A 20,292-nucleotide genomic window follows, 5' to 3' on the forward strand; every position below is an offset into this window, starting at 1 on the left:
AATATATTCTTATATGTTCTGGTTTCATTTATTCAATATCATCTTGGAAGATTTTAGAATATGGCCAGGGTTTATTTGATTTTATTGCTATAAAAGTTCCAATCTATGAATACATAATATTACTTAATCATTCTACTGTCTTTGGACATTTGGATTGTTTCCAGTTCAGGATAATTAGAAGAAATGATGCTATAGATATTCTTTTACATGTCATATATTCTGGTCCATATAGGAGGAGACTGTATGAGTTTTATTCCAGGGTTTGAAATTGTAGGATGATAAGACATGCATATCTTCAATTTCACTAGCTAATTCCAAACTGTTTTCCAAAATGGTTGTACCAAATTACACTCCTACTAGCAGTGTATGCAACTCATACAGTTCCCATTTTTCTCAGTCTTATGGCTCTGTGAGGGTATCATATTACAGTTTTAATGTGCCTTTTCCTGATTACTGATAATGTTAAACACCTGTTTTATGTTTCACACCCATTTGAATTTCCTTTTTTCTGAAGTTCTTGTTCAAATATGTTGTCAATTTTTCTACTGGATTTTCTTTCTTTTTCTTTTTGTTTGTTCTAAAGTCTCTGTACTAGTCCTTTGTTATTTATTTAACAAACTTTTTTTTCAATTCTGTGACTTGTGTTTTTACTCTATTGGATGTCTTTTGATAAAGGAGTTCTTATTTTAATGTAGTTAAATTTAATAATTTATTTCTTAAATGTGCTTTTTTGTGTCTCATTTAAGAAATATTTTCCTAACCCCAATGTTATGATGATAGTCTTCTAGTGTCTTCTTTTTTTTTTTTTTTTTTTTTTCTTTTTACAGTGTCTTCTAAGAGCATTCCAATTTTATCTTTTACATGTAACTTGACAGCCCACTTGGAGCTGTTGTTTTTATATGGTCTGAAGCAAGAGAATAATTTTCTTTTTTTAAATCTGGAACCATTTTTTTATATAGGTAACTATATTAAGAAGACCATCCCTCACTCATTTTTCTGTAGAGTAACCTCTCCCATAACCATAATGGCAATAATAATAATAGCAATGACAAAAATGATAGCAAATATGGTGCTCATTGTATATAGTCAAATATACTAATTTAATAAAATGTGGCTATTTCTGGGCTCTCTCTTTTGTTTTTGTCTATGTGTTTATTTATTTCCGCACCAATGTTGTTTTAATTGTAATAACTTTGTAATTAAGATGTTTTAAAAAATGATAATATTGCAACATGTTGAGGATATAAGATAGTAAAAAACTAGATACCTCTTTCTTAAGTTTCATAATTGTTAATGATCAACTTGATGATCAGAATCCATGTAAGATATTTAAATGTAGTTAAATCAATAATTCTTTTTTTTTTTTTTTCTTTTTGAGACAGAGTCTCGCTCTCTCGCCAGGCTGGAGTGCAGTGGCACGACCTTGGCTTACCGTAACCTCTGTCTCCTGGGCTCAAGTGATTCTCCTGCCTCAGCTTTGGGAGTAGCTGGGACTACAGGCTCGGGCCACCATGCCCAGCTAATTTTTGTATTTTTAGTAGAGACGAGGTTTCACCATGTTGGCCAAGATAGTCTCGATCTCTTGACCTCGTGATCCACCTGCCTTGGCCTCCCAAAGTGCTGGGGTTTCAGGCGTGAACCACCGCACCTGACCAATGATTAATTTTTAAAAGATGATAAATGATTCTTGATGATCCAACTCTAGTTTGAGAAAATAATATGTAATAAAGAAGCAAATGAGGAAGCAGAATATCTAAACCAGGGGTGCACATTAGAATAAACTGTGGAAGCTTTCAAAATTCAAATGTTTTACTAGTCTCAAAGAAGTCTAAGATACAGGATAGATGTGTATTTTGAGAAAGCTCCATAGGTGATTCTAATTATTATTCTTGTTGATAATTACTCCAAAGAGTAACTTTCTGACAATGTTAAGTGCCAAATCTATCACACATTAGTTTATGACTTTGAAGATATTATAGAAACGTTTAGTTTTCTCAACTCAGCTGGTTTATATCTTAAATGCCAGTTGAATGAACCTGAACTGATACCTGAGCAGGAATGATTGACACCCACCTGAAAGGGTTTATGAAGACTGGCAGGCATCACTAAATCTCTCACCCTCCTTTAATCTGGGTTTTCTGGTCTGTAAAATTGAGCTAATAATTACTTAGTACAAAGAGTGGCCGAAAATATCTAAATAAAGCAAACCATAAGGAAGCAGTTAAAGAATTGCAAAATATTGTTTAAATATAAGTTATTTTACTCTAAAGAGCTATCAGGTCAAGGAAAAGCTGGGAGCAAGAGATAGTGAATTATTTAGTACAAGGAATGAATGCAAACTTTCAGGGACTTAGTGTTAGTTTCTATGAGAAACTGAAAATAGCGTCCAGTGCACCTTCTGAGGCACCATCTTCTTGTCAATGTAGCCATTTGTCAGGTAATATAAATGGCAGCAGGAGATATGGGCATGTTATTTTCTTTTCTTTTCTCTTTTCTTTTCTTTTCTTTTCTTTCCTTTTCTATTCTGAGACAAGATGTCACTCTGTCATCCAGGCTAGAGCGCAGTGGCATGATCTGTCTTCACTGCAACCTTCACCTCCCAGGTTCAAGAGATCCTCCCACCTCAGCCTCCTGAGTAGCTAAGACTACATACAGGTAGGTGCATGCTACCATGCCCAGCCAATTTCTTTTTCTTTTTCTTATTTTTATTTTTTGTAAAGATAGGGTTTCACCATGTTGCCCAGGCTGGTCTCGAACTCCTGGGCTCAAGTGATCTGCCTGTCTTGGCCTCCCAAAGTGCTGAGATTATAGGTGTGAGCCACTGAGCCAGGCCATGATATTCCTTTAGCCCTGACACCAAGTCAACCATTCTATTGGTCTCCTCAGTGCAACTAACTTATAGTGTCTGCCCGCTTGAACTTCACCTAGTTTACTTGGTTATTATTTAGCAAACAAAGTGTCTTGGACAGCAAATTGGAATGGAAAAGACTTGTTGAGCAAAGTTGGGTGCAAGTCAAGATTGTTAGAAAAAATAACCAGCTTCGTACTGACCCGAGAGCCTCTTCATTCTGACTAATAAACTAGCATCTGTTTTCAAGGATGATTGTTTGCCTAAAAAAGAATTTCTGCTTGAAGAAAATGAAAGCGTACTTGGGTATGACATGTACCTCACCTTCAAATATCTAACTTACACAATAGACACCCGTAATAATACATCTTCCTCAATCAACCTAAATATATGTAACTGGAGTTTCCAGCACTGTCCTAGGTGTTATTCATGTGCCAATAGCTGTATTCAAAGAAGAAACAGTCCTTAAATAATTGAACTTAGAACCAAAAAGTTAAAAAAAACAGGATTCGTAAATGTGGTAATTATTTTTCTAGCACTATGAATATTAGCCAACATTTTGTTTACACTTATGTTTGATTAATGTTAGTTCCTTCCTTAGCTAAAATGTTTCTAGTTTTATTGTGTTTAAAAATAACTTTTGATGTGAATGCATAAACTATGTATAACATAGGCAAAGAAAAGACAAGCAAAAGACTAATAATTTTGTTGTATGTTATAGGAACTGGACAGATTAAGGTTCTCTATAATTTTTTCTGTCAGGTAGTTGTAATTCTACCTCGTTTTTGAGGTTTGGTTCAGGTGTTTTCAAGAAGCTTCCTTCAGTCCTGTCTGAGCTAAGTACCTCTGAGAACACCGTGCATATACATTTAGGGTTATGTTCAACATATGCTACATGAGAAACGATATATTTCTGTAAATTTCCCCCATTGAATTTAGTGTCTGTCCAAAGTAAGGACAGTCTCATTTCACTGCCATCATCTTCCACAGAACTTGGCACCAGCTGGTTTATACCTTAAATGTCAGTTGAATGAACCTGAACTGATACTACCTCTTGCTGTAATCCATTCTTCTGCTTCAGATAAACTGAGAGTGAGATGAACATATTCTACTAAAGATGGGATGACAATTCTTAACTTCATACTTTGCTGTTTTTCCCTTACCGACCCTCCAGCCAAGAATGCTGTGTTAAACTGTTCAGAAACCCAGCAAAGCTGACTGGAAAGAGAACATTATGTCCAAACCTCAGGAAGCATGAAGAGGAAATAAAAGAATTTCTCTAGAAGTATAAAGTTGGAAGTGTTAAGATGCCTTGGAAGCCAGGAACAACTGAAATATTTTCAAAGCACAAAGTTTCTGATTTCCTCAAAAGGAAAATATTTGAGTAAGACTTAACTATATTCTAGCTTCTAATATATTAGCTTACTTTATTTTCACCCTGTATTTGGCTGACTTAGTTGCAGACATTCTAGTAATAATGAGATATTGAGAATATTATCATGGCTATTTAATTATACTTTGTATTTTCTCTCAAGATGTGACTTTTTAAAGTTTTTATACAGTGCTTAGTCATATTTAGGCACACGTTTTCCCCCAAAGAAATACTCACATAAAAAAATTTCAGAAAAACTTGCACTTTTTTCCAAAATTATTTTGTGTTCTTTATTTAGTGTTAAATATAGGCTAACCACAGTATCTTGAGATTGAATATTTAAAAAATAGACTAGCATTATGGATGTGCTCAAGCGGAAAGCTACGTATGCAATTTCAAAACTTTCATTTGGCTGTCATTGGAAAGGGTAATATTTTAGTTTTCAAGTAGACATGCTTTGGAGTTACCCAGATGTGGGATTAAATTCAACTTCTGCAGATTAATAACTGAGACTTTAGGGATTCTATGTAATCTCTTTGAGATGTACCTTTCTCACCTGTAAAATAATAACACTGTATACATATGACTTGTTTTGTTGTTTTAAATTCTCAGTTGGTAGCTATTCATATACCCTCTATGAAATTGTTTTTGTTTTTGTTTTACTATTCACTTGATGTCAAGGGATTTTTTTGTCCATAGGATTTCTTTGTCTGCTTTTGAATTGGATATTTTCTAATTTCCAACCTATTATAGGAAAGACAGATCACTGTCTTCATTTTACTAACTGTCTTACTAGCTGCCGTGTTTTCTGTTTCCTTCCACCTCACCACAAACTCCTGGTCTCTGTGATTCCATGCATAGTATAATCATTGAATGTGAATTGCACCTTGTATAGAGTCTGTTTGGGTAATTTGCTTTCCTCTCCTCTACTTCATTCATATCCATATACATTTATGAACGTCATGTTCTCTTTCCAATTGCAAAATGTCCTTTATATGGCCTTTAAGTGCATTGTCCATTTTGAAAATTAGGTGCACTTTCCTAGGCAGTTCCTCCATACCCTCCACTCCTTCCAGCCTGACTCAGTCTTACATATGTTCAGCCAGACTTGGTTCTCTTTGGCCACAATTTCACCTTCTCCATTTTCCCCAGTCTGTTCTTGTATATGTCACAGAGTTCTTCTTACTTTGCTATACCATGCTTTTATATGTTGATTATTTATTTATTTTTGAGACAGAGTCTCACTCTGTGACCCAGGCTGGAATGCAGTGGTGCAGTTTAGGCCCACTGCAACCTCCACCTCCTGTGTTCAAGTGAGTGTTGTGCCTTAGCCACCCGAGTAGCTGGAATGACAGGCGTGTATCACCATGCCTGGCTAATTTTTGTATTTTTAGTAGAGACGGGCTTTCACCATGTTGTCCAGGCTGGTCTCAAACTCCAGACCTCAAGTGATACACCTGCCTCGGCCTTCCAAAGTGCAGGCATTATAGCTGTGAGCCACCGCACCCTGGCCTTTGTCTTTATTTTTCAGGACACTTTCTCTTATACGATTTGTTGTAGGTAGAACATTTTATCTGCATAGAGTCCCTGACCAGGTCTCCCCTTTCCGTTAACCCAGTAGTCTTACAAATTATAAAATTTTGGAGTGGATATCTATCTCAGATGTCATTTAGTTTAATTTCCTCATTTTGCAAATGAGGATGCTGAAGCCTAGAGATGTGCATAACAAACATTGTCTATCCTTTCTTTCTAATTACAATCACTCCTTGAAGGCAAAGACTACATTTTATGCACATCCCCATGTGTCTGCAAAATCTCAATATGCTTTGGTGTTGAGAAAATAATAACTACTATGAAAGGTCTTGATATCATTGTAGAGTCAAAATATCAAAACACTGTGCCTGTAATGCTTAAAACCAACAGCAGAGAGGACGTAGAACTTTTGCCTCTACCATATTTCTGTTTGTCCCCTGCCATCTGTTAGGTCCTTGGATAAACTCAATACCCGTAAAGGACAGTGTGTGTTGTATATGGCAAAGAGACCCTGGGCTCTGAGGCTGGACAGATCTGGATTGAATTCTACCACTTTGCCAGCGTGTGGCCTTGGTTAACTAACTTAACCTCTCTGGGCTTTAACAAGGCAAACTTGAAGTGAGAATCAGATACAAATTAGAAAGGCATCTACCACATATGTGCTGCATAACAGTCAGCTATTATTATTAAAGTCTATTTGATATAACTAGGGGAAATGCATGCATAGGATAGATACAACAATCTCCAAACTTGTCTTCCTAAGGGAAATAAGCAGTACAACAAAATGAATGGAACTAGAGAAACTTACTTATTTCATTAATCTTTTGAAGAGCCATAAAATATTAGGGCTCAAGATAAAAATAAAATAAAGGAGGTGGGGTTGGGGACACAAAGGTGATGCTATGCCAAAACAACAGAAAAATTCAGTTATAGAAAGCACTTTTCTTCTTTTTTATTTTGCTATTTGGACAAAGCAAAAATATTTTGCATGATTGCCTTTACTCATTTTTTTTCACTAGTAGTTTTGTTTATGTGGAGCATAGACAAAAATAAATCAACTATATGATGTCATTCAATTGCTCACTGATGTAGAGGTATAGAAGAGAAATCCATGGAATTTGCAGTCACATGTACCTAGGTTCCAATCATCACTTCTTATTTGGAATATTGTGAGATAGTGTAGAAATAAATGCATAAAAGCATCTGGCAAAAGAACTTAAGTCAGATACATATTTTACTGCAATTTTCAAAAGATATTTAAATCAACAAATGCTTCTCTTCTGTTTCCTTTAGGAGTGTAAAATGCAAATGCAAAATCTAACACGGACACAAATCTGTAGATCTGTGACATTGTCTCCAGGGGGTATTTAATGCATGCCCAGTAAATGCATATGAGGCATTAATACAGCAGCTTTCACTGGAAGCATTGAAGCATTGCACAGAATTTCTTATCAATTTTCTTTTGATCAAGTTTAGGGAAGTTTAGAAAATAAGAGAGGAAATCTGGTACACTACAAGTGGCACAAGACTTAGAGTCAAACACATGCAATTCAATTCCTGCTTTGCTTTTTATGAACTCAGTGAGTTTGGAATGCTGTTTAATCTGTCCAAAACTGTTTCCTTATTTTTGAAATAAAGATAGAGAAGTGACTTTACAGATGTTTCATGAGGATCAAATGAGATGACATACATGAAATTTTCGGCACATAGTAGGTGCTCAAATTTTAGTAGTTTTCTGGCCTTCTGTATCTTTTTCTCCCCTGTAGAAATAATTGTGAAAATAAAATTCATTTTTATGATAATTAAAATACCTCTTACATAAGTTTCCCTCCATGGAACTTATATTTTAAAATTAAATTATAAGAGGCAACCCAAAGAACAAGAGAAAATATGTGCAAAGCACATGTCTAATGAAAGACTAGTATCCAAAATATACAAAGAACCCTTAGAACGCAAAAATATCAAGAAAAATAACCTTATTAAAAATTGGGCAAAGGACTTTAATGGATGTTTCTCCAAAGAAGATATATAAATGTTCATTAAGCATGTGAAACTACGCTCGATGACATTAGTCACTAGGGAGATGAAAATTAACATCATGCTGAGGTGATAACCACTTCACACCCACAGGGATGAGCATAATCAAAATGACAGACAATAGTGGAGAAATTGGAACCCTCATGCACTGCTGGTAGGAATGTAAAATGTGCAGCTGCTTTGTAAAACGGTTTGGCAGTTCTTCAAAAATCTAAACATAGAGTTAGCAGACAACCTGGCAATTTCACTTCTAGGTATATATCCAAGAGAAAGGAAAACATATGTCCACAAAAAAAAAGTATGTAAGAAGGTTCATAGCACCCTTATTCATAATAGCTGAAAAAGTGGCAACAATCCAAATGTCCATCAACGTACGAATGGTTAAACAAAATATGGTGTATCCATACATAGAAATATTATTTGTAATAAAAAAGGAATGAAATATTGATATGTGTTACCACATGGATGAACCTTGTGAATATTATGTTAAGCAAAGTGAGGTAAGTTACAAAAGATCACATATTATATTATTTCATTTATAAGGAAATGTTTAGAATAGGCAAATGCATAGAGACGGAAATAGGACTACTAGTTGCCAGGGGGTAGAGGGGCAAAGGAACCAGAAGCCATTGCTTGTGGATATATTATTGTTTGTTGGTTTTTTAAATAGATTTTTTTTTTTTTTTTACTTATTTTACTGTTTTTGATTTTTTTGTTTTTTATAGACAGGATCTCACTGTATTGCCCTGGCTGTTCTGAACTCCTGGCTTCAAGCAATCCTTCTGTCACAGCCTCCCAAAGTGCTGGGATTACAGGCATGAGCCACCACACCTGGCCTAGACTATTTTTTAGTGCAGGTTTAAGTTCACAGCAAAATGGAGTACAAAGTATAGAAATTTCCCATTTACCCCTTGCCGCCCCATATGCACAGTTTTCCCACTATCAAAATCCCACACCTGAGTGAAACATTTGTTACAATTGATGAAACTACATTAACATATCATTATCACCCAAAGTCCATAGTGTACATCACAGTTCACTCTTGGTGGTGCACGTTCTATGAGTCTTGACAAATGTACAGTGACATGTATTCACCATCGTAGTATCTTACAGAGTAGTTTCATTGCCCTAAAAATACTCTGCACTCTGCCTATTTGTCCCTCATTCCCTTTACCACTGGAAAACACTGAATTTTTTCCAGTCTCCATTATTTCGCTTTCTTCACAGTGTCATATAGTTGGAATCATACAGTATAAAGCTTTTTCAGATTGGCTTCTTTCAATTAGGAAAATGCATTCAAGGTTTCTTCACATCTTTTCAGGGTTTGATAGCTCATTTCTTTTTAGCACTAAATAATATTCTATTGTCTAGCTATATCACCGTTTATTCATTCACCTTTTGAAGGATATCGTGGTTGCTTCCAAGTTTTGGCAAGAAGGAGTAAAGCTGCTATAAACATCCATGTGCAAGCTTTGTGTAGACATAAGTTTTTAACTCTTTTGGGTAAATACCAAGGAGTGTGATTGTTGGATCATATGGTAAGAATATGTTCAGTATTATAAGAACTTCCAAACTATCTTCCAGTGTGATTGTACCCTTGTGAATTCCCACTAGAAATGAATGAGAGTTCCTGTTGCTCCCCATCCTTGCCAGCATTTGGTGGTGTTAGTCTTTTGGCCATTCTAATGGTATGTGGTAGTATCTCTTTGTTACTTTAATTTTCAATTCTCTAATGACATATGATATTGAGCACCTTTTCATATGCTTATTTAACTTCTGTGTAACTTTTTTTGGTGAAATATCTGTTCAAGTATTATACATTTTTACATTGAGCTATTACTTTTCTTGTTGAGTTTTCAAAGTTCTTTGTATGTTTTTTATTACAGCCTCTTATCAGATATGTCTTTTTTTAAAATTTTATTTTAAGTCCTGGGATCCATGTGCAGGATGTGCAGGTTTGTTACATAGGTAAACGTGTGCCAAGGTGGTTTGCTGCACCTATCAACCCATCACCTAGGTATTAAGCCCAACATGCATTAGCTATTTATCCTGATTCTCTCCCTCCCCTGACTCCCTGCCAACAGGCTCCAGTGTGTGCTGTTCCCCTCCCTGTGTCCATGTATTCTCATTGCTCAGCTCCCACTTATGAGTGAGAAGATACAGCTTTTGGAGTTTTGTTCCTGTATTAGTTTGCTGAGGATAATGGCTTCCAGCTCCATCCATGTCCCTGCAAAAGACATGATCTCATTCCTTTTTATGGCTGCACAGTATTCCATGGCATACATGCACCACATATTCTTAATTCAGGCTATCATTGATGGGCATTTGCATTGATTCCACATCTATGCTATTGTGAAGAGTGTTGCAATAAACACACATGTGCATGTATCTTTATAATAGAATGATTTATATTCCTTGGCTATATACCCAGTAATGGGATTGCTGGGTCAAATGGTATTTCAAAGTGGGCAAAGAACATGAACAGGCACTTCTCAAAAGAAGACATTTATGCAGCCAACAAACATGAAAAAATGCTCAACATCACTGATCATTAGAGAAATGCAAATCAAAACCACAATGAGATACCATCTCATGCCAGTCAGAATGGCGATTATTAAAAAGTCAAGAATCAAGAGAAACTGGTGAGACTGTAGAGAAATAGGAACACTTTTACACTGTTGGTGGGAATGTAAATTAGTTCAATGATTATAGAAGACAGTATGGCGATTCCTCAAGGATCTAGAACCAGATAGGTCTTTTGAAAATGTTTTCTCCTAGGTCTGTGGCTTCTCTTCTCATTCTCTCTTTGCTTTTGCTACTTTTATTTTAGGTTCAGAGAGTACATGTGCAGGTTTGTTACATGGGCAAATTGCATGTTGCTGAGGCTTGGTGTATGAATGATCCCATCACCCAGCTAGCGAATGTAGTATAAGTAGCCTTCCAACCCATGCCTCCTTCCCATCTTCCCCCATGAAGCAATCCCCAGTGTCTGTTGTTCCTATCTTTTTGTCTATGTGTATTCAATATTTAGCTTCCACTTCTAAGTGAGAACGTGGTATTTGGTATTCTGTTCCTCTATTAGTCGGCTTTGCTGAGAGTTTTTATTATAAATGGATGCTAGATTTTTTCAAATGTTTTCTCTGCATCCATTAACATGATCATGTGATTTTTTAGCCTGTTGATGTGATAAATTACATTAATTGATATTCAGTTGATATTCAATTATAGCCAGTTAATTGATGGTGCTGTTGAGTTCAACTATGCCCTTACTGATTTTCTGACTGCTGTATCTGTCCATTTCTAATTGAGGGATGTTGAAATCTTCAACTATAATAGTGGTTTCATTTATTTCTCCTTGTAGTTAAATCAGTTTTTACCTCACATATTATGCTACTCTTTTGTTAGTCATATAAATGTTAATGTTTTTTATGTCTTCTTGGAGAACTGACATTTATCATTATATAATGGCCCATTTTATGTCCGATAACTTTCCTTCCTTTGAATGCTGTTCTGTCTGAAATTAACATAGCTACTCCTGCTTCACTTTGATTAATATTAGCATTGTATATCATTCTCTATCCATGTACTTTTCATCTATGTATCTTTATATTTTAAACGGGTTTCTTATAGACAACAAATCGTCAGATCTTGTTTTTTGCCCACTCTAACAATCTCCATACTTTAACTGGTGCATTTAGATCATTGATGTTCAGAGTGATTCTTGACATTGTTGGATTAATGTTTGTCATAGTTGCTATTATTTTCAGCTTGTTGCCCTTATATTTTGTCCCAATTTTTTCTACTTTTTTTTTTTTTTTTGCTTTTGTGGTTTTAATTATGTATTTTATATAATACCATTTTATCCTCTCTTAGTATGTCAGTTATGATATTTTAATTGTTTTAGTGGGTTTTTAAAACTATTTTTAGTATTGTAGTCTTTTTTTTACTATTATAATATTTTTTCTAGAATTTGTAATACACATTTACAACTAATCTAAGCCCACTTTCAGAAACACTATACCACTTGTATTAGTCCATTCTTGCATGGCTATAAACAAGTACCCAAGGCTAGGTAATTTATAAAGAAAAGAGTTTTAATTGGGTCACAATTTTGCACACTGTACAGGAAGCATAATGACTTCTACTTCTGGGGAAGCCTCAGGAAGCTTTATACATGGCAGGAGGCAAAAAGGAAGTGATGCACTTCTTACACAGCAAGAGCAGGACTTGTGAGGGAAAAGTGTTTCACACTTTTAAACAATCAAATCTTCGAATAACTCACTATCACAAGAAGAGCACTAAGGATGGTGCTAAACCATTAATGAGAACTACACCCACATAATCCAATCACTTCCTCCCAGTCCCCAGCTCCAACACTGGGAAGTACAATTCAATATGAGATTTGAGTGGAGACACAGATTAAAACCAGGTGATTCCACCCCAGCACCTCCCAAATCTCATGTCCTTCTCACATTGCAAAATACAGTCATGCCTTCCCAACAGTCCCTCAAAGTCTTAACTTATTCTAGCATTAACTCAAAAGTTCAAAGTCCAAAGTCTCGTCTAAGACAAGGTTAGTTCCTTCCACCTATGAGCCTGTAAAATCAAAAACAAGTTAGCTACATTCAACGTACAATGGGGGTATAGGCATTGGGTATACATTGCCATTCCAAAAGGGAGAAATCAGCTGAAAGAAAGGGACTATAGGACCCAAGCAAGTCCAAAACCCAGCAGAACACTTATTAAATCTTAAAGCCCCAAAATAATTCCTTTTGACTCTATGTCTCACATCTAGGGCATACTGATGCAAACAGGGGGCTCCCAAAGCCTTGAGCAGCTCTGCCCCTGTGGCTTTGCAGGATCCAGTCCCAGTGGCTGCTCTCAAAGACTGAAGTTGAGTGTCTGCAACTTTCCCAGGCACAGGGTGCAAGCTGCTAGGGGACCTACTATTCTAGGATCTGAAGAATAGTGGCCTCTTTCTCACAGCTCCACTAGGGAGTGCCCCAGTGGGGACTCTGTGTAGGGGCTCCAACCCCCCCTCTGCACTGAACTAGTAGAGGTTCTCCATGAGGACTCTGTCCCTGCAGCAGGCTTCTGCTTGGACATCCAGGTATTTCCATCCATCCTCTGAAATCTAGGCAGAGGCTTCCAAGCCTCAACTCTTCTTACATTCTGTGCACTTGCAGGCTTAATGCCACATGGAAGCAGCCAAGGCTTATGGCTTACATCTTCTGAAGAAGTGATCTGAGATGTACGTGGGCCCCTTTGAGCCACAGCTGGAGCTGAAGCAGCTGAAATGCAGAAAGCAGTGTCTAGGGGTGGCACAGGGCAGTGGGGTCCTGGTTCTGGCCCACAAAACCATTGTCTTCCTAAGCCTCTGGGTCTGTGATGGGAAGGGCTACTGTGAAAATCTCTGAAATGTCTTAGAGGCCTTTTCCCTGTTGTCTTGCATATTAGCACTTGCCTTCCTTTTTATTATGCAAATTTGTGCAGCTTGCTTGAATTCCTCTTCTGTAAATGGGCTTTCCTTTTCTACCATATGACTAAGCTGCAAATTTTCCAAACTTTTAGGCTGTGCTTCCCCTTTAAATATAAGTTCCAGTTTCAGGTCATTTCTTTGCTCATGCATATGAGCTTAGCTGTTCAAAGCAGCCAGGTCACATCTTAAATACTTTGCTACTTAGAAATTTCTTGTACCAGATACCCTAAATCATTATTCTTAAGTTTAAAGTTCACAGATCCCTAGAACCAAAGCACAAGTTCTTTGCTAAAGCATAACCAAAGTGACCTTTGTTCCACTTCCCAATAAGTTCCTCATTTCCATCTGAGACCTCGTCAGCCTGGACTTCATTGTCTATATCACTATCAGCATTTTGATCACAATTTAACAAGTCTCTAGGAAGTTTCAAATTTCCCTTCATCTTCCTTTCTTCTTCTGAGCCCTCCACAGTCTTACAACCTCTGCCTGTTACCCAATTCCAAAGCTGCTTTCACATTTTCAGGTATCTTTATAGCAATGCTCCACTTCTCAGTACCAATTTTCTATATTAGTTCATTGTTGCACTGCCATAAATAAATATCTGAGACTACATAACTTACAAAGAAAATAAGTTTAATTGACTCACAGTTTTGCACACTGTACAGGAAGCATATTGGCTTCTGCCTTTCGGGAGGCCTTGGGAAGCTATTACTCATAGAAGAAGGCAAAGCGGGAGTGAGGTACTTCTTACATGGCAGGAGCAGAACTCTGGGGGTTGGGGGGAAGTGCTACAGACTTTTAAACAACCAGATCTTGCAATAACTCACTCACTCACTATCACAAGAAGAGCACCAAGAGGATGGTGCTAAACCATGAATGAGAACTACACCCACATAATCCAATCACCTCCCACCAAGCCCCACCTCCAACACTGGGGATTACAATTCGACATGAGATTTGGACGAGAACAGAGATTTAACCATATCACCACTTCACAGGTAATGTATCTTGTAATAACAAAATAATTTGAATTATTTCCTCCCATCCCTCGTATCATGGCTGTCATTCATTTTGCTTGTATATAAGCATACATAAGCATATATATTATATATGTACAGAAATATATATATATAATCAAATACATTTTTGCTATTACTATTTTGAGCAAACTGTTATCTGTTAGGTCAATTGGGAATACAAAAAAATAAAGTTTTATTTTACCCTAACTTATTCTTTCTTTGATGTTCTTCCTGTCTTTATGTAGATTTGAGTTTCTGACCTGTAATATTTTCCTTCTCTCTAAAGAACTCCTTTTAACATTTTTGTTTAAGGCCTATGTTGATTTCTGATGATTTCTCTGTTTGCCTGAGAAAGTATTTATTTCTCATTCACTTTTAAGGGATAATTTTAAAGGGTACAGAATTCTAGCTTGGTAGGTAATTTTTTCTTCTCAAGATTTTAAATATTTTGCTCCATGCTATTTCTGCTTACATGGTTTCTGAGAAGTCAGATATAATTCTTATCTTTGCTCCTCTCTAGGTAGCATGTTTTTCCTCCGGTTTCTTTCAGAATGTTTTGTTTATCTTTGATTTTCTAAAGTGTGAGATGATATGTCTATATATAGCTTTTTAAATATTTATCTTGTGTTCTCTGAGTTCCTGGGTCTATGGTTTGGTGTCTGTCATTCATTTGAGAAATTCCTTATTGTTATTGCTTCAAATATTTCTTCTGTTCTTGACTCTCTTTTCCTTCTCATATTCCCATTTTGCTGATGTTATGCTTTTTATAGGTGAACCACAGTTCTTAGATATTTGTTCTTTTCACAATTTTCTTTCTCTTTGCTTTCCTGTTAGGTAATTCCATGCCATATGTCCGAGCTCAGAGACTCTTTCTCAGCCATGTCCATTCCACCAACGAGCATGAAAACCATTCTTCATGTCTGTTTGTGTTTTTGCTCTCTAGCATTTCTTTTTTATTCTTAGAATTTTCATCTGTCTGCTTGCATTGTCCATCTGTTCTTGCAGGATATCCACTTTATCCATCTGAGCCCTTAGCATATGAATTATAGTTGTTTCAAAGTATTGGTCTGATAGTACAAATAGCCCTACCATATCTTAGTCTGGTTCTGATGCTTGCTGTCTCCTCAAACTGTGCTTTTCTGTCTTTTAGTATGCCTTGTAATTTTTCCTTGATGGCTGGATATGAGGTGCTGGAGAATAGACTTGCTATAGAAAGGCTTTTAGTAATGTAGTGGGAAGGTACTGAGGATGGGAAAGCATTCTATAGAACTAAGATTTGTCCTCAGTCTTTTAGTAAGCCTTTGAACTGGGAATTTCAGAAGCGCTTCTCAGTTTTCTCTCTCACAAAGTGAAACAGGATGACTACAATCGGATATTTCTCTCCTGCCAGGTCACTTAAGTGCTAGCAAAACTGTAACAGCTTACACTATAGTAAAATAGTGTCTCTTGAGGGCAGACCTGTTAGGAAGAGCAGAATGCTTTGGTCTATTTCAGAGAATTGGTTTCTTTTCTCCTCTCCCTGCCAGAAGCACATGGAATTTCTTTCCAATATCCATTGTGATAATGTAGTTGAACTCCTAGGGGTAAAACTCACAAAAGTGGGGGGTCTCCCTATGATTGGTTTCCCTGGGAGTTTTTTATTTATTTTATTATTATTATTATTTTTTTTTTTGAGATGGAGTCTCGCTCTGTCGCCCAGGCTGGAGTGCGTTGGCTGGATCTCAGCTCACTGCAAGCTCCGCCTCCCAGGTTTACGCCATTCTCCTGCCTCAGCCTCCCGAGTAGCTGGGACTACAGACGCCCGCCACGTCACCCGGCTAGTTTTTTGTATTTTTAGTAGAGACGGGGTTTCACTGTGTTTGCCAGGATGGTCTCGATCTCCTGACCTTGTGATCCGCCCGTCTCCGCCTCCCAAAGTGCTGGGATTACAGGCTTGAGCCACCGCGCCCGGCCTGTATTTTTTTTAGTAGAGACGGGGTTTCACCGCGTTAGCCAGGATGGTCTCGATCTCCTGACCTTGTGATCCGCCCGTCTCGGCCTCCCAAAGTGCTGGGATTACAGGCTTGAGCCACCGCGCCCGGCCTCCCTGGGAGTTTTTAATGCTCACACTTGTCCTATTGTAGGAACCACTCAGGTCCCTTACTCAGGCACTGGTTGGTTCCAATGGAGGTTTATTCTTAGGGATTTCTGCTACAGTGAATTGTGATTTTTTTTATTTTTTATTTTTTATATTGGTCTGTCTCTCCAATTTTGGGGGCAGCAGATTTTCCTTCTGACCTCACTTTTCTGAAAGATCTAAGAAGAGTTGTTGATTTTTCAGTTTGTTCAGGTTTTTGCTTGTTAGGATAAAGTGACAACTTCCAAGCCCCTTACATATGAGACCAGAAGCCAAAACTTGGAATTTTTTTTTTTTGGAGTAGTGAAAATTCTCTGGAGCTAGATAGGGATGATGATTTAACAACTCTGTTAACATTCTAAAAACTACTGAATTGTATACTTTTAAAAAGTGAATGTATGTCACTTTTTAGTATGCCAATTGAATCTCAATAATAAAATCATAGAACAGATTAGCCAGAAATACAAATAACATTCACAATTTTCATTCCTGATGACAAAATAAAAAGATGCTTGAGAAATGCTATTTATAACAAAAGTAGTCCTATAATAAAATGTATTTAAATGCTATGTCAAAAAGCACAGACCACAATATAATGCTGTTAGGTGACAGGGCCGTAGTGTCATTTCATCAATTACTTTGCTTCAGTATGTTTTTTGACTTGAATAAAATAGTGTTCACCATTAGTCAACAATTTCAACTGATAGCCCTTTATGCTAGCTCCCAGATAATATTCAATATTTAGAAGTCAGATAGGCAGCAATGTTTATTCTAAAACTGAATTCATAGATGTTTTTCTAGTCTGTGGGCTAGAATATGGGCCCATGTAAAGTAATACTCTAGACTCCAAAGGAGAGAAAGTTGATCAAAACTAGTCAGGTTTCAAAGCCCCAGCCATTTACTGGGAAAATGCTCCAGAAGATGACTCTGGCATTGACTTGGAAACTAGAAAAATAAAGATTGTGTAAACCAAAATGACAGAGAAAATAAAGACCTGCAGCTTTGCAGTGATACTTTTTGGATGGAACAGATTTGTGTCTCAATTCTGCAACTATGTCTAAACCACCATGATTAGAAGTTTGTCTTAGATCTCAGAGGGCGACCTTAAAAGTATCTTTTATTTTTTGGAAATTATTAAGGCTCAGAACAGCCCTGGACTGCAGACGGGGTCATATGTGGATCCAGTAATGGAAAGATACGAGACGCAGAGGTTGAGGAATTCAGGCAGAGGCTGGTGTGTGGGGAAGAGTTTTAGTGTCTGCTGGTTAAAAACTTATTGTTATATTGAGACTCAGGAACCAAACTGCCTGGATTTGAATCCTAGTCCTATCATTTACTAGCTGAGTGACACTGGGCAAGTTATATAATCTCTCATGCCTGAATTTCCTTCTCTGTGAAATGAGAAAAACAAAAGTACTACTTCATAGGGTAGTTTGTGATAAGCACTACAGATGTAATAGCTTTGATAAGAGATCAAGGCCATATATCTATATATACAAATATATATATTCTTAGCCACATAATGTGCGGCATGTGCATACACATTTACACAAAAATATATTAATAAACGAATCATTGAATAAACACAATTTCAGAAATCTTACTAATTTGCCCTGGTAAGTCATGTTCTCATTCTCACCAGCTGCTCTCACCTGCTCAGACACTTAAGTCCAACATGTTATTTGATGAACCATGGCAATAAGTAGACACAGAAAATATGGAGACTATCAAAGAATTCAAGACTCTCTGAGAAGCTACCTTAATTCCAGCACAATCCTGGATTGCTGAGGAAAGCAACCCTGGCTGTGATCACTTAGCAGTGCCCATAAACTCTGAATTGCAGTAAGGACACAAGGCCAGACATTCCTGAAGCCCAAGCTTAAACTGCCTCTTTCCACCACTATTATTGTGTAGATATTTAAATTGTCAAAGTCTCTATTTGACTGTCAACATTTGAAATTACAGTATGTATTTATATTTCCTTGAGAATTTGTGGGATAAATTTCAGTATAATATGTACTTATATTTTCTTGGAATATGTAAAACGAAATAAGAGAATTGAGTTAACAGTACAGAAATAAAATTAATGTGAATAACAAAATTCTATTTTTAAGCAGAATTGTTTAATTCAGAAAGGGAGATAATGGGTACATATAACCAAAATGATCATTTTCTCTCAACTCTTCTACTTCACTCCATTCCTTCTGTAGCTAAAACAGAAAGAAGGTAGATGGCAATGTTATGCCCTAAGATTGTAACTTGTAAAGAGAGAAGAAAATTATTTTCTAAACTGTTGCAGGTGTAGTTCAGTCATTAGTATAGTAGCACTGGACAGACCTGGGTTTGATTCCTGCTCTACCTACTATTCAATGTGTTCCTCATACAGATATTTCAACTGGAGCTTCAGTCTCTTCTTATGTGAAGTGGCAATAACATTAGTCCTCACAGGTACTTAAGTACCTGACACAGTACTTGGCACATACTAGTTTAAATATTCCAGCTATTATCAATTTACTTAAAATTCATATAAGCCATATTATAACTATACTCTTCTACTAACTTAATTTTTTTTGTTCTTGGGTTTAAGAAAACCTAGTGGTTTGTTCCATAGTTCATGTTTAATACGGCCTTTTTTTTCCTTCTTGAACTGCAATGCATCTGTTGCTGACCCTTGACTTTACTAGTAGCTCATCAACATATTTGGACAAAAGATGAATATGATGTTTGGTTCATTATTTATGTGAACTCAAGGAGTCAGCAGCATACACAGCTGAATGAGAATTCTAGAAATGGCCTTTTCAGCAAATGTATGACAAAGAAGCACTTACTTATTGAGATTCTTCCCAAGTAACAACTTCTTTCCATATTACCTAGACAGAGAAAGAAATAAATTTCCATTTGTCCCCAAAAGCAGAAAAAACATCAAGTCGTTCAAAAATTCAGGCTTGGGTAAGGAAAAATTATGATATTTTCTAATAAGTATTAAAAGGTAATTTTATAATTTTATTTTTTTGAGATGGAGTCTCGCTGTGTTGCCCAAGCTGGAGTGCAGTGGCACGATCTTGGCTCACCGCAACCTCGGCCTCCTGGGTTCAAGCGGTTCTCCTGCCTCAGCCTCCCAAGCAGCTGGGACTACAGGCATACGCCACTACACCTGGCCAAATTTTGCATTTTTAGTAGAGACATGTTTTCACCATATTGGACAGGGTGGTCTTGCACTCCTGACCTCGTGATCCACCCATCTTAGCCTCCCAAAGTGCTGGAATTACAGGTGTGAGCCACTGTGCTCAGCCGAATTTTTTTTTTTTTTTAATTTGGTTAACTAAAGGACATTCTTAGGCTATAATTTGATTTCATATTACCATTCAATGCAAAAAGTGTGATATTTGTTTGAGTTACAGGACTGATAATGCAAATTTCTAAAATCTAAAATGCCCTTTTGCTCAGTTTAGAAATGGAAATAATACAATAAAAGAGAAAACATCTTCTTGGTAAAGATTAACTCAGGGGGAAGGATCCAAGAACACTGCAGGACGTGAGTTCAATATGATTATCAACAAGAAGGAAGGAAACTTGGTCATTAATCATTTGTTTTGGAAATATATTTTGAAAATGCTTCTAAGTATTTGCACTGTGCTATATGCACTAGGGACAGTCATGTTAAACAATTCTTGCCTTAAAGAAGCTTACGATCTAGCAAGAGAGGGAGACTGAGCCATTAATGGCTATACTACATTAATGGTTATAACCCTCGATGGCTATACCACAGCCATCGATGGTTATATCACATCAGTGGTTATGATTCATTAGCAAGCAGATACAGGACGCTTTGGGAACATCATGGGAGGGAAGTCATGGGATGAGAAAAAATGAAACTGAAAGAGACTC

Source organism: Trachypithecus francoisi, unplaced genomic scaffold, assembly GCF_009764315.1.
Source record: "Trachypithecus francoisi isolate TF-2019V2 unplaced genomic scaffold, Tfra_2.0 Lachesis_group1, whole genome shotgun sequence".
Taxonomy (NCBI): domain Eukaryota; kingdom Metazoa; phylum Chordata; class Mammalia; order Primates; family Cercopithecidae; genus Trachypithecus; species Trachypithecus francoisi.